Source organism: Mus caroli, chromosome 8 (genome assembly GCF_900094665.2).
Source record: "Mus caroli chromosome 8, CAROLI_EIJ_v1.1, whole genome shotgun sequence".
NCBI classification, from domain to species: Eukaryota; Metazoa; Chordata; class Mammalia; order Rodentia; family Muridae; genus Mus; species Mus caroli.
Genome location: NC_034577.1, coordinates 95,837,307 through 95,842,899, shown reverse-complemented (window position 1 = coordinate 95,842,899; position 5,593 = coordinate 95,837,307).

Genomic DNA, 5,593 nt, shown 5'->3' with positions numbered 1-5,593 from the left:
GGCTTTGATCCACTTGAAATTGGAGTTGATTTTTGTACAGGGTGATAAATATGGGTCAAATTGGATTTGTCTACACATGACCAGCTCCATTTGTTGAAGATGTCTTTTTTCCCCCCAGTGTATACTTTTGGCATTTTCATCAAAATCATGTATCTATAGATATGTGAACTTATGTCTGGGTAAATTCAGTTCCATTGAACAACATACCTCTTTTTTATGCCAATGGCATGCTGTATTTATTATTATTATTGTTATTATTATTACTATTTGTAGTTTTGTAGTACAACTTGAAATCTGGACTGCTGATACTTCCAGGAGTTCTTTTATTATTCCTGATTGTTTTATCTAATTTGGGGTGTGTGTGTGTGTGTGTGTGTGTGTGTGTGTGTGTGTGTGTGTGTTTACATATGAAGGTATAAATTGTCCTTTCTAGTTCTGAGAAGAATTGCCCTGGAATTTTTGTGGGGGTTGCATTGAATCTATAGATTTATTTTCATAGGAATTTTTGCTATGTTCATGTTAGCATTTCATGCGCATGGGAGATCTTTGCATCTTTTGATATATTGTTCGATTTCTTTTTCGATGGTTGAAGTTTTTATCTTGAGTTAGCCCAAGATATTTTACATTATTTTCAGCTATTGTGAAAGATACTTCTCTGAATTCTTTATCAGTCACTTGTCTTTGTATATAGGAGGGTGACTGATTTTTGCAAAATAATTTTGTATCCAGCTACTTTGCTGAAAGTGTTTATCAGCTCGAAAAGTCTTCCGGTGGAATTTTTCAGGTCACTTACACATACTCTCCTCATATCATCTGAAAATACAGGTCCTTTGACTTCTTCCTTTCCAATCTGTGTCCCCTTGATCTCTCACAGTTGTCTTATAGCTTTAGCTTAGAATTCAAGAACTATGATGAATAGGCATAGAGAGAGTGGACAAATTTGTCTTGTTCCTAAATTTTGTTTCTGAAACTGAAACAATTGTTTTCAGTTTCTCTCCAGTTAAGTTGGCGTTGCCTATGGCCTTGCTATAGACTGCCTTTATTATATTGAGGTGCATCTGCAATCTCTTCAGAAATTTTATCATGAACATGTATTGAAAGATGTCAAAGGCCTTTTCTGCATCTAAAGAGATGACCATGCAGGGGTGTTTTTTTTTTCCAGATTGTTTGTATGGTACATTATACTTATCAATTATTCTGTGTTGAGCCATCCCTGCATCTTGGGGAAGAGTCTACTTGTTCATGAAGGATGATCTTTTGATGCATTCTTGGATTTAGACTGCAAGTATTTGATTATTTTTGTACTTGTGTTTATGAAGAAAATTGTGGTGTGAGAGAGTTACCAGAGTAACTATGGTCTCATAAAGTGAATTGGAAAAGGTTCCTTCTGTTTCTGTTGTGTGGAATACTTTGAGAAGTATTGGCACTAACTCATATTTGAAAATCTTGTAGAATTCTCCACTAAAACCATCTGACCTTGAGCTTTATTTGGTTGGGAGGGTTTTAATGACTGCTTCTATTTCACTGTAGATCTATTTAAATTGCTTATCTTATTTGATTTAACTTTGGTAAGTGGTATGTACTGGGAAATTTATCTTTTTCTTTTGGCTTTCCCGATCTGGTGGAGTGCAGGTTTTTAAAGTATGTTCTTATGATTCTCTGGATTTCCTCAGTGTCTGTTTTTATGTCCCTGTTTTCATTTCTACTGTGTTAATTTGAATCTTCTCTCTTCCATTTTTAATTTATGGATAAGGTTTTGTTGAACTTCCTAATTTTTTTAAATAACCATCTCTTTATTTTATTGAAATTTTTTTGATATTTTTTGTTTGTTTCTGTATCGTTGATGTTATCCCTTTATCCCCGAGTTTGATTGCTCCTGGCATCTACTCATTTTGAATGTAATTTCTTCATTTTGTTCTAGAGATTTTGAGGTGTGCTGCTAAGTTACTAGTGTGAGATCTCTCCAAAAAAAATTGTAGGCCCTTAGGAGTTTGTTTGATTTTGCCTTCAATATATCCCTTAAGTTTGGGTATATTGTATATTCATTTTCATTCAATTATACCAAAAGTCTGTCGTTTCTTTCTAAATTCTGTCTTGACCCTTAATTAATAAGTATGTGTATATCAGGGTGGGGTGGAATAAGCCAGGCAATGGAGGTCAGGGGGCCCAACTCTGCAGATGGTGCCTCAAGTGGGTCAACTGGCAAGGAATTGGTGGGGGAAGCATAAATCTGGTTGTTCTTGGGCCCACACATACACACCTTCATGGGGAAGCAGGAAACTCTTGAATATCCTCATAGTAGAATATAGGCTTGAGTTAACCTGACAGTAGATGCCACAGAGGCAAAAGGCATGCTCAGGTGCAGACTGCACAAGGTATGAATAGACACTTGATAATACAAGTAGGCTAGATCAACAATAATAGATCTGTTGAGTACCAGCACAAGTACGTGCTTAACTTTTGAAGAAAATGTCACCTGTCTTTCAAAGTGACTACACCATTTGCCATCTCCTCCAGCCATCATGTGTGAGCACACCAGTGGCTCCATCTCTTTTCCAACACTGATTATGTGCCCCTGTATTAGTGGTATTTCCTTGAAGATGATTCTATAGTCTTGAGCCCCTCTCTCCCTTCTTGTTTACAAATGGAAGATTCTAGATTCATCCCCTCCATGATACACAAAGAATTTGAAAGTCTTTTCCATTCTATATGTTTACTAAAGTCTCCACTATCCTCAAGGAAGGGTCTTTGAATGATGGTGTAGTGGGTGACAGAACACTTGGGACCTTCCCTCAAATCATGTTACACAGCAGCCTAGGATTAAGAGGATACACCAGACTGTACAGATCATATAAAGAAGCTACTTCTATGTCGTTGATCTTGGAAGAGCTGGGGGAGGGAAGCTTTCGGTTCCATAGCCAGCTATTCCTCCAGAGAGGGAGCTAAAAAGAGACAAAACATCTGCCTAGACAGGGCCTGAAAGCCCAGAGAGTGTGAGGGGAGACACTAAATTTATAGCACACCTTATGGATGGGATAATTCTTATAGTGCACATTCCAAATACCAGGGAGAGATGGAACTATCCTTTATCCTTGGTTCAGCATCTGGGCAGAGAAGAGTTCTTCCTTTGATTGCAAGAGGGTTGATGCTGATACTTGTACTGGGGCCTCAATGCAGTATTGAGCTCCTGCTGCACGTGTGCATCTCTGAGGTCCCCATCTCTGCTGACATACAGACCCTGAACCAAATGGCCTTATCTGTATTATATTTCAGTATCTGTATTATATTTTAAAAGCTTTGTTGTCTAATGATTTCTATGCAACCAAATTTGCTCACCTACCCAGCACAGATGGGTACACTTTGCATAAAAATATGAAATATCCAATCACCTACATGTAAGTATGAGACTACTTCTCTCAGTATTATTCTCAATGTCAATCACTGCTTGGTCTCTGTTCCAGAGCAACCACTTCCAGATGCTATAGTTTGGAAACTGCATATAATTTGAAAACATCAGAACCCCACTTGTCTTACCATGGTAAAGGAATCCTTTGTGACTGGCCCTGTGAGTAAATAAAACCTTTTTGAGAGTCAACTATGTCATTTGTTAACAGTATCATTCCACATATTCACACAACACATTTTAGCCACTTCACAGTTGATGTACATCTAGCTGACTTGATTTTGACTGCTTTTAAACTTTGCTCTTACGAACTTTTTAAAGTATGAGTCTTTCTGATTGGTGTCTTCAGTTCCTTGAACTAAAGACCTGAAGTTGCATTACTCAGTCACGGGATAAATATGTTTAACTTTTAAAGAAACTGTCAAAGTGTCATCTATAATGACTATATCCTTTAGCCACATATGAGAGGGCCAAGGGCTCCATGTCTTTGCCAACACTTGGCTCTATGAATCTTAAATCTGGTTATTCTGAATGGGCATAAATATGTATATCATTGAATGTATTCTCATAGAGCTGAACCTCTATCGTCCCCCCTCTCTCACACACACACACACATCTCTGTTTATCTTTCATGCTCTCACTACTCCCTCCCTCCTTCCACAGAGCAGAACCTGAATGTCTTCTTCATTTCACATTTTCACTGTGGCCATGGCCATCATCCACATGGGGTCTTTGAGTGATGGTGTAGTGAGAAGCAGAGCACACAGGAATTTTGGAGCTGAGCTACAGAAATGTCTGGGAATAAGAAGCACAGGGATGTTCTTGTCATACAGATATTTAAGTCTCTGAAGAAAAAAATCAAAAAAGATCTCATAAGATGGAAAGATCTCCCATGCTCATGGATTGGCAGGATTAATATAGTAAAAATGACTATCCTGCCGAAAACAATCTACAGATTCAATGCAATCCCCATCAAAATTCCAACTCAATTCTTTATAGAGTTAGAAAGAGCAATTTGCAAATTCATTTGGAATAACAAAAAAAAAAAAAACCCAAAATAGTGAAAACTGTTCTCAACAATAAAAGAACTTCTGAGGGAATGAATCACTATCCCTGATCTCAAGCTGTATTACAGAGCAATAGTGATTAAAAAAAAAAAACTGTATGGTATTGGTACAGAGACAGGCAGGAAGATCAATGGAATAGAACTGAAGACTCAGAAATGAACTCACACACAGATGGTCACTTGATAGTTGACAAAGAAACTAAAACCATCCAGTGGAAAAAATACAGCATTTTCAACAAACAGTGCTGGTTCATCTGTTGGTCAGTATGGAGAAAACTGCAAATCGACCCATTCTTATCTCCTTGTACAAAGCTCAAGTCCAAGTTGTTCAAGGACCTCCACATAAAACTAGATACACTGAAAATAATAGAAGAGAAAGTGGAGAAGAGCCTTGAACACACGGGCACAGATGGAAAATTCCTGAACAAAACACCAATGGCTTATGCTTTAAGATCAAGGATTGACAAATGGGACCTCATAAAATTGCAAAGCTTCTGTAAAGCAAAGGACCCTATCAATAGGGCAAAAAGGCAACCAATAGATTGGGAAAAGATCTTTACCAACCCTACATCTGATAGAGGGATAATATCCAATATATAAAAAGAAGTCAAGAGGTTTGTCTCCAGAGAACCAAATAACCCTATTTAAAAATGGGGTACAGAGCTAAACAAAGAATTATCAACTGAGGAATCTCGAATGGCTGAGAAGCAGTTAAAGGCATCCTTAGTCATCAGGGAAATGCAAGTCAAAACAACCCTAAGATTCCACCACACACCAGTCAGAATGGCTAAAATCAAAAACTCAAGTGGCAACAGATGCTGGCAAGGATGTGGGAAAAGAGGAACACTCCTCCATTGCTGGTGAGATTGCAAGCTAGTACAACCACTCTGGAAATCAGTTTGGCAATTCCTTAGAAAATTGGGCATAGTACTACCTGAGAACCCAACTATACCACACCTGGGCATATACCCAGAAGATGTTACAACATGTAATAAGGACACATGCTCCACTATGTTCATAGCAGCCTTATTTATAATAACCAGGAGCTGGAAAGAAGAACCCAGATGTCCTTCAACAGAGGAATGAATACAGAAAATGTGGTATATTTACACAATGGAGTACTA